This window comes from Echinops telfairi, unplaced genomic scaffold (assembly GCF_000313985.2).
Source record: "Echinops telfairi isolate 266 unplaced genomic scaffold, ASM31398v2 ScPeMD7_3533;HRSCAF=4204_0, whole genome shotgun sequence".
In the NCBI taxonomy this organism is placed as follows: domain Eukaryota; kingdom Metazoa; phylum Chordata; class Mammalia; order Afrosoricida; family Tenrecidae; genus Echinops; species Echinops telfairi.
In genome coordinates this window covers 15128182-15138752 of record NW_022107431.1, presented here as the reverse complement: position 1 = coordinate 15138752, position 10571 = coordinate 15128182, and positions in this window count along the sequence as shown.

Genomic DNA, 10571 nt, shown 5'->3' with positions numbered 1-10571 from the left:
CAGCTCTTTCCTCTATTTCCCTTGACTTTCCTCCTGTCCCACTATCATGCTCAGTCCCCAACAGGGTTTCAGCAATTCCTCTTTGTTACATTACCTTTGATCATGTCCTACCAGGCCTCCCACACCCTCCTCATCACCAATTTGGATCACTTGTTGTTCCCTTGTTCCTGGGTTTGTTAACACCACATCTTAACACTACACCCTAAACCTCGAAGGGCTCAATAAATAAAGAGCACTTCCAAGTGAATTTGTAGCTGTAGGAGAACCACAGTTAGCCTCACTGTCGTCGTTACTCACTGCTCCTTATCTAAGGACCCAGGAGATAGGTTCTTCAGAGAATTTGGTGCCAAGGCATAAAATTCCTCTGACAACCCATTTGCTTTCCGTAACCAACCAGGTGGGCGAACCTGGTCCTGTCACCCTTGTGTTTTTGACTGCCAGAAGCCTCAGAACAAAAGTGTGTTGTGGTTTCTTATCTTCCTGTTGTTTCCTTTTCATTGTTTGGTGTGAAAATGCTTTTCCTTAGGTTGCCTCAACCCTTTTGGAAAGAGATTCCATATAAATCATTAATCACTGGTGCTTTCCCCAGATAATACAAATTACTTCCTCCTTGCCAAATCTAACACCGGCTTCCTGACCCTCATCTTATTCCCCTTCTGGGCAGCCACACAGCTCAGCTGTGTCTTCTCCTTACACCTGCCATTCTCTTCCCCAATCCTTTTTTGGGAAACTTGACAACACCTGAGTAACATTTGTTCAAAACATCTCCACTTCTGGGTTTCAGAGCGTACTACAGAATCTTCGTTCATTCTCTGGCAACTTCTGGTTTATGTTCCTCCTGATCTTGGTTTCTGTGCAAGCATCCTTCTCCCCGTACCTGTCCTTTACATGCAGACCCGTTGTTGCTGTGAGAAGCCATCGAGTTGATGCTGATGCACAGCAACTTCAAGTGGCAGGGTCGGTCTTCTTCGCAGACAGACAGCTTGTTCTTGTAGCAGCAGTCCCCGGTGCTTCCAATAGTCTCTCCAGCACCACCATTCAAATGCAGCCATTTGTCTTCAGTGTTCCTTCTTCAAGCTCCAACTTCCGCAAGCATGTGAGGTAACTGAAAACACCATGGCTTGGGTCAAGCCCATCTTAGTCCTTAAAGTAACATCCTTGCTTCTCAAAAATGAGGGCTTGTGTAGCGGATGACCTAATACAATGTGTCTTTTGATCTCTTCACTGCTGCTTCCGAGAGCATGGATGATGGATCTAAGCAAGACAAACCCCTTGATAATGTCAAACATGTTATCTCCATTTATCATGATGTTACCTATTGGCCCAGTAGCGAAGATGCTGGATTTCTTTATATTGAGTTGTAATCTATATTAAAAGCTGCAATCCTGTATCCTCATTGGTGATAATTATTGGCGATTGGAATGCAAAAGTTGAAAAGCTCTACCTTAGGCAGCTTCAACCAAGGACAATATTCACTTTTCACGTATCATCTGGTATTGCAACCAGAATGCTCCTCAAAAGCAAAAACGGAGAGACCTTCACTTTCTTACTTTGGATACACCATTCAGGAATTCTAAATCACTAGAAAGAGATATGATTGAGATATACATATTAAAAACTCACTGCCATTGAGTCAATTCTGACTCAAGGTGACCCTGTAGGACAGGGTAGAACTGCCGCCCTGGGTTTCTGAGACGGTGACTCTTCATGGAACTAGAAAGCGTCATCTTTCTGCCCGTGTTTGGGACGGGGTCAGCGAAAACGAGGGGGGTTCTCAGAGATGGCTTGGCACAACAGCCGTGACAAAGTGGACTCAAACATCCCGAGGAGAGTGAATATGGTACAGGACCTGGCAATGCTACCTTGCTACATGGTGTTTTCTGTTAGGGTGCCCTGAGTCAGAGCTGACACAAGGGCAAGTACCAACAGCCACGTGATCCATGGACAGTATCTGCTTCCTTGCTGGCTTTTCCATCCTGCTTCCCTCAAAGAAGGCAAATCTCGGGCGGACTGTGCCCCGGCATGTCCTGCCCTTTCCCTATGCCCGGGCCTTACTCATTTTTATCATCCTTGAGTCTGGAAATAGGAGCCCTGGTGCCATAGTGGTTACACATTGGGCTGCTAGCTTCAAGGTCAGCAGTTGGAAACCATTGGCTACGCTGCAGCACAGAGAAGAAGCTCTCTCCTCCTGTGAAGAGGGACAGTCTTGGAAACCCACCAGGGCCAGTTGACTCTGCTCTGTTGAGCCGCCATGAGTTGGAACTGCCTCGCCAGCAGTGAGTATGGTTGGGGTTTGACCCTGGAAGACCTTTGCCTGTCAAAAGGCTATCTTTCCATAAGGTAAGAAAATGTAACAAGCTCCATGGGCCTTTGCCTAGATATTTGGCCACCTGAAAATAAATTGCATGATCCTTCCTGTGTCAGTCCTCTTTTAGAATATAATAATAATAATTTACATATATATGTCTTCCCTCGTCACCTAGTCCGTCGGCTCCTTGAGTCCTCCTTGCTAAGCTTTATTTAATTTTAGTTCTCCCAGTTATGGGGTTGGGCTCCAAAGGCGGGAAATGGGTAAGTGATATAGATGACTAACTGAACTTGAAGAAAACTCAGAAATCTGAACCAAACATTTGGAAACTCAGGCCCGCACAGACCTCAGTTACCAAATAAACCAAAAGACAATTACCATTTGTGCTGCCTGGCACTGATGTAGGTTTTGCCCCCAATCTCCGTTCTTACGTACAAGGCCACCTTCTTTTTCCCTGAGCTCTAACCAAACTCTCGGGTAGTCACAGAGAGAAAAGCACACTCAGGTATTGAATTTGATTTTGTCTGTAACCAAAAGCTAGCCTCACTGGCACCTACTCGTAGCGATTCCACTAAGCCAGAAATCGACATGCCCTGAAAAATCATCTCACTGACAATAAGCAGACAAGCACACTCGTCACTCTCCCCAAATCTTAATAACTCCTTGAGACATTAACTCACTGTGCTGCCCTGTGAACAAAACCCAAGGTGCATCCAGTATTGCTTGTATTTCCAAAACAACCTCGAAAGCTCTCGGCATTATAAAAAATCAAACTGATTTGATAAAAGATAAACTCAGGGAGAAGTAATCTTCAACAAGAAAAATCTTGAGCGGCTGTTTGAAATCAATGGGACTGAATCCTGGTAGTGTCTACAGGAATTTTTAAGAAATAATTCACCCTAGCATAGCAGGTCAAGAAAAGCATTTCTGAGTCTTCCTTCCTGGGACCAACACAGATTCAATGAAATTCTACCTCGTGAAACATCATTTGCATTACTCAGAAGTTCAGTGAATGAAATTACTGAATTAATGGGGAAAAAATACCTTCTTAAGATCGGGTCACATGAATTCACAAAACTGGAAATGGTTACATAAAACAGCAGTGTTACATAATAATGCACTGAATATTATACTTGAGGAGAGAGTGAATTTTGGGCTGCTAATCTTGTTTGCTGATGTCAGCCTTCTTGCTTAGCGTTTCCCTGTTCTTCGGACATGGTTGATTCCCTGTATTCTAACATATGTTTCATTTTATCATGAACACGTGGTTATGATTCATGACACTAAGACTGTGGCTGCCCACTTACCTATGTGCAAGGCAGAAACACACACAGAAACACAAGACACTGGTACACCAAATTGTCTTACCAGAGCACTGGACTTTGAATACAATCCCAGTATATAAGAATGTCCCCATCTCTTAGTTTTCAGCAGTAAAAAAGATATACACATATATCCTTCAACTAGAACCATCATGATAAATAATACTGGTAGGTTATCAAACATTGGTTTTCATTCAAACTCACATCTATCAAGTTGGTTCCAACTCATAGGAGTAGCCCCAGAAGACAGAGTCGAGCTGCTCCTGTGGGTTTCCCAAACTGCTACTCTTTATGGGAGTAGAAAGCCTCATCTTTCTCCATCGGAGCAGCTGGTGGTTTTGAACTGCTGACCTTGAAGATAGTAGGGTGATTTGGTCTAAAATATTTCTTTCACAGCTAAAATTGCGATGACTGAGTATGAAGTCATGTAGATAAAAATGTGGTCTTTGATAGATTAAGTCAAAATTGCCAACATTATTTCTCATAAACTGGTATACATGTGACAATCAGGCTAATCCAGGGGGCTGAAAACTTTAGAGGCAGAAGAGCCAATCCTGTCCATCAAAACAATCTAAAAATTATTTGAGAGCCATACATCTAGTTTAACAAACAAATGAAATCATCATTATCTGGAGAATATCCATTAATTTTTTTAAATTTTCATTTCAGAGGCACATGGCAAAGCTGCATATAGCTTAAGAGTTGAAGTTTGATGAACCCTGATCTATTCCTGATGGCCAGGAAAAAAAAATAAAACAGCAGGGTGTTTTCTTTGTTTACTGAAAGACTTAATATTTGAGTTCTTAATATGTTTGAAATTGCAAGTAAAATTATGCACATATCCTAGAAATAATAAGAGGTCAACACCGATTTTTCCTGTAAATAGACCAAAAAGAAATGGATGCTTTTCAATCTCAACTAATTTCAAAATAATAATAATAACAAAGAGAGAGGGGAAAAAATCAAATGTCAAATTTCACCCCAAATCAAATGTCAAATTTCACACCAATAGTCATGGGGGAAATTTCTAATACTCCAATTCATGCTGGGATATGTATAGCTTTAAGAATACGGAATAGACCATGGGCTTTGAGCAAAATAAACAACAAATCTGTCTTGGAAGAAGTCTATCCAAAATCCTCCATGGAAGCAAGGATGGTGAGACTTGGTCTCAGGTTCAGGGAAGACCAATCCCTGGAAAATGACATCGTACTTGGTAAAGCAGAAGGGCAGCCAAGAGGAGGAAGACTTGTCAACCTGGCTCGACAGAGTCAGTGCACCAAGGGGCCCCAGCACGTCAACAATTATGGGTCACAATGAGTCTAAACTTCACTCAAAGGCACCAATTTACACAAATACCTCCAAACTCAACCAACTGCTGTCAGATCTACTCTAACTCACCACAACCCTGTGAGTCGCTATGATGACCTTACTCTAGTGTTTAAACTTCCATTTCATAATAGGGCACCCAGCACGTCAGAATGGTTTATCAAAGTGTCACTGTCTTCTTTCACAGCATGTCTTCATAGAGCCATCAAACAAAAACCCACGGGTGTTGAGTCGGTTTTGACTCACAGCAACCTGAGAGGGCAGAGGAGGACTGCTCTGTGGGGTTTCTAAAGTGCCCAAATAGCATAGAGGTTTACACATTGGGCTACTAACCGCAAGGCCAGCCATTCAAAACCACCTGTTGCTCCATTGAAGAAAGGTGAGACTTTCTGCTTCCATAATGATTTACAGTCTAGGAAACTCTGGCAAGCATTTCTATTTTGTCCTCCAGTGTCGTTGTGAGGTGACTTGACTCGATGGCAGTTGGCTTGGCTTTCTGGTTTACAGGTGTCCAAGGCTGTAAGTCTCTACAAAAGCAGACGATTCTATCTTTCTCCCACAGAGAGATCGATCGTTTGGAACCGATGAAGTGTCAGTTACCAGCTGAGCTCTGAGATCTACTCACCAAGGGTCTCCGTCTATGCATTAGTGCCCAAGTAAAGGGTATTCGCTTCCCCCTTTCTTTTATCTGGTGAATCTTTTTAATTTTATTTTAATAAATCATTTTATTGAGGGCTCCCATAACAATCCACACATCAAGTGTATCAAGCACATTTGTACATCATATCTCGTGAATCTTGATCATACTAATCTCCTGGGTCACAGATAAAATACTGTGCAGTAGTGCTAAGTAGAACTAAATTGAGAAAGAAATAGGGTTGAAACTCAAATTAGCACATACAGTTACTTATTAACAGCCCAGTTAAAGGTTCAATGGCAAGCAAGATAAATTTAGTGACCGATATGGGGGTTTAGCTTACCTTCAAGCTAATTCCTAATGTCAATGTCTTCCATTTCTGTACATAGGGAAATTAACTGTGTAGGCAAGATATTTTGCTAGGATCTGAAGGCTTTATCCTGATTGAATGAATGTAGACCCCATGCCAGAGTCAAGTCTGATCCATAGCAACCCAATAGAACAGAGTAGAGCTGCGCCCAAAGCCTTTCCAAGGCTGTAAATCTTTACAGAAACAGACTGCCAGTCTTTCTCTCAAGGAAAGGCTGGTGGGTTCGAACTGTCAACCTTGCAAGTTAGCAGCCGAGTGCTTAACCATGGTGCTACCTGAGCTCCTATCCTGAGTGCATACTTAGTAGCACATCTTTCCAAATCGAAGTAAAGTTCAGCTGCTAGGTTTCAGGCTGACCCCAGTGATTTGATGTTGAAGATGTCTTTAAATTTCTGCCTCAAGCAAATATATATACACACATATAGATATATGTGCATGTGTGTATGTATGTGTATATATATCAGGAGAGGATATTCTGGATTTTTGTGAATATATTATAAAAGGTGACGACTAAAGATAGACCTGCAATAATACCAGGGGAAAATATTACGATATTGTTTTTTGTTACTGCATAAAAAACATGGATCCTAGGGATGGGTTGGGATTGCACTTGCTTTTTCTCCCTTTGCCTAGCCCTGCCTCAACATTTTAATATATCTAGAATTGTTATAATGATCACCTAGGATAGCCTTCCAGTGGAGAGAAAACATACAGTAGACATGTATGTTCTGCAATGACAGAGAATTGGTGACAGAGAGGGTCACAAAGAGGGTTAAGCCTCCAGCCTTCCGTTGTTTTCATGGATGGTGGTTGTTGACGTCATCCTCCAGCAGAGCCACTTCCTGCTTTCCCTTCCCCTTGTCTAGTCTCTGCTAAGCAGCTTGCTTGCACTTGGTAAACCAAACCCAGTGTCATCTACTCCAGACCCAGAGCGACCAGATGGGGCAAAGCTGAACGCCTCTAAGAGTTTACAAGACTGCAGACCTTCTTCCATGGAGTAGCTGGTGGGTCTAAACTGCCTATCTTTGGATTAGTAGCCCAATGCTTAATCCACTGTGCCAATGGGGTTGATGTCTCTACTCTAACTTGTGAGGCAATTAGCCTAAATCAAAGCCTCTTAAACTGTGGGCCGCAGCCTCATATGGGGTCACGTAACTGAATGTGGGGGTGGTGAAGAATTTGGGAACAGCAAAATGGTTCTGAATGCTTAATGTCCAAAAATTAACTCAAAATCAAACATGTCATGAATCCGGGGCATTTGTGGCAGTGCTTGCCCATGTTGGGAATTTCTCAGGCTCAAAGGGTTTGAGGGTGGAAAAAGCCCAAGCAGCCCTGGCCTGAATCCCTCACCTTAAGGAGAGGCTTGTCCATCACGCCCAGGACGTCGAGTTGTGATGTGAAAGGCTAGACAGCAAGCACTCACCAGACAGAAGCCCCATGGGAACAACCTGAGGAAGCTTACATGCGAGCTCCTTGTGGGAAGGAGCCATATTGGATGGCTCCTTCTATCCAAAGACCCTATGATGGACAGTGTGTCCCAGTTGTCTGTGGCTCCCTAGTCCACTTCCACTCACAGTGACCCCATGTGTGTGAAGCATAACTGTTCCCATAGGGGTTACAGTTAGGATATTACAAAAACAGATCGCCAGGCCTCTCTGCGGAGGCACCTTTGCTTCTGGTTGCACACTTAACAGCAGAGGCCTGTGAGTATGATATATAAAGCAAATATTTACTTCCTTATATCAGACCACAGGCTAATTATAGTATACCCGATTGGCTACTGTTAAAAACTGGTTACAAATTGTAGACTACGGCATTACTGGCTTGCTGTCAAAACCAGGTAGATGGCATTGATGACGTCCATCTACCTGGTTTTGAAAGCAAGCTAGTCAGGAATGGTTAGCATTCTCAGCGAATACCTGGAAAGCGAAGTCCCCACAACGGCGGTCATGTTACTGATGAAAAATACTAGCAGGAAATTAAGATGCCTTTCAGCACTTCCCCTCTACACAGTATTTCTTGTGCTTATGAAATTATTAAACTCTAGGACAGTATCAAACACTTGCATACTAATTGCCAATGTATGAGGCATTTTTGTAGATGTAATTTCATTTCGGCTTTCAACATTTCTGAGATACGCACCGCCAGTATCTCCAGGTTGACAGATGTTGATGTTACGGCTCAATGAGGTTAGGCCTCCGTCTCTTGATTATTTGACTACAAAACCTGGTCTCAGTTCTACTAAATTACACCCTCTGCTTTTGAAAGTCCCTTTCTCTCAAGAGAACCTTTTCAGATGCTTTTGCCAGGCCTCGCAGCTAACTGACCCAGGGTAGGCAGGTTTGAGCAGAGCTTGCAGAAGAAAGGCCAATTTTCAAATTAGCCAACGAGAGCGCTAGGGACCGCAGCAGAAGCCTGTCTCTCACAGGGCTCGAAGATGAGGCCCTAGCTTGCAAGGCACTGAACATGCAGAGGCTGTAACATGGCCTGGCGCAGGCCAACAACCTTGAAGCTGGTGGATGACCAGGCAGTGGCTGTTTCATGCTGCTCTACATGAGTCATCACCTGTCAAAGGCAGCTCAATGGCAACTAATAACAGCAGCAGCAAGCTAACTCATCCAGGAGCAGAAGACTGAGGCTGCCGGGGAAAAAATGACAGCGCTTGGAGGAACCCAAAAATAGAATCCAGGGAATGGTCTTCCCAGAGTCCAAAAACCCATAAAACCTCTGGATTCGATCAACTTTCATGAGAAACCAAACAAGCTAGCCCCTGCCTGTCATTGACACTGTACAATAATGACATAACGTAGCCATTGTTGTCAATTCCAACAAAAGCATTTTCCCTGGACTTGACTCACCATGCAAGAGGGAAGACCCAAGATCATTGAAAAAAATGAGATAACCACTTACCTGTTCCTTTCGCTGACGTCATAAATCTCCTTGGGTTGTTACGGTTGTACGGTGAGGGCACGGCTCTAGAATTATAACTGGTTTATTTCAATAGCCACTCACCTGTGGCCCGATATAAAGAAGTAAAGGCTGGCTTTGTAAATCATCCTCATCGTCTATAACAAAATTATATTTACTGACCGAGGGACTTAAAAAAAACAAATTCAAATACAAAGTTTAGGGGATTCAGAGAGATTTCAAGTTTTACTGCTCATGCTAGGATTTCATGGATGCAACAGTATTGTAATTTAATGAAAAACTCACACATCCGCTCAATAGTAGGGCAAGAATTCCCATCCAGTTCAATCGGAGAGAGTGGTGTTTTCCACCCCACCTTCCCACTCATGGTAAATGCTAGGTTAACTGATTCTGAATTACTAAGGCTTTACTACATTTAGTAAACAGAGTTATCAATAATTATTGAAGTTTATGTTGAACATGGAGTATAATGCTCAAGGAACTTTCCGGATTCTTCCAAACTAAACATTTCGTCTTTTGAAATAAATTTTCTTTTCTTACTTATCTTACTGCCATTGAATCAAGTTGGACTCACAGCAACCCTGTCAGACAGAGAAGCCCTGCCCAGGTGGGCTTCTGAGGCTGTAACTTTTTACACAAGTAGACAGCCTCATCTTTCTCCCTCTGAGAGCTTGGTGGTTTCAAAGTGTTGACCTGGCAGTTTGCAGCCCAGCACATAACTCACTATAGACTGCCAGGGCTTCTTAGTAGAAAATCAGAGAATTTAAAGTCAAAGGCAGGAGCTTGTAAAGCCACTGAATCAAATGCAATGATGCAAATACAAAATTCATTAAGGTGAGAGATTAGAATACAATTGTTCAAATGCCTAAGCCTCACCGAAGGCTTGAAAACTGAGATAAGGTCTGATTCAAAGGTTTTATAATTAAGTTGAATTAATTCGAATGAGAAATTTTAATTAGTGCTCCATTGGCTTCCAATCAATGCTTATCTTTCCTTTTAACCCTGCTTATCTCAGGAAGGAGCCCTGGTGGCACCTTTGCGACGGTGGGCCGCAATCCCCCAAGGTCCGCAGTTTTCTAGGCGGGAGGAAGAGGAGGCTTCCTATTTCCCCAGAGAGTTGAGGTCTTGGAAATTCACAGGGGCAGTTCTATCCAGTTCTCCAGGGTCTCTAAGAGTCTGAATCAACTTGCTTGCGGCGTGTTTGGTTTGGAGTTTTCTCAAGAAAACCCCCCAAGCGCTCCTCTGACAGAGGCAGCCAGCAGAATCCATCGTGGACATCGGAGAATTTTTCAGGAGGAGTTTGTCATAGGAAAGTGTGTGTGCGCGAGTCGGGCTCTGGATAGAATAATGAAAGACCCTCGAACCGGGAGTGATTATTGGCTGCTCCCTGGCACCGCACAAGATGGGTCGCCCAGACCGGGGGAGGGGTGGGGGGGACACTGCTGTGGATGCCGGGGGCAGGCGGACGTGGTGAACCAAGCCTCCATTGCTTCCTCTTTACACCAGGTGAGCCGTGGCCTTACCATCCCAAGGATTTCTGTCATCGTTGCCACTCAGCACTCCCTTTCCCTGTTTGGGTTTGCCTCCCCCACCCCCTAATTAACATTTGTATTCAAATTAAAATGAGAATTGTTGAACGTAAAAACGGATGATCTGCTCTGTAAACCTTCGCCTAAT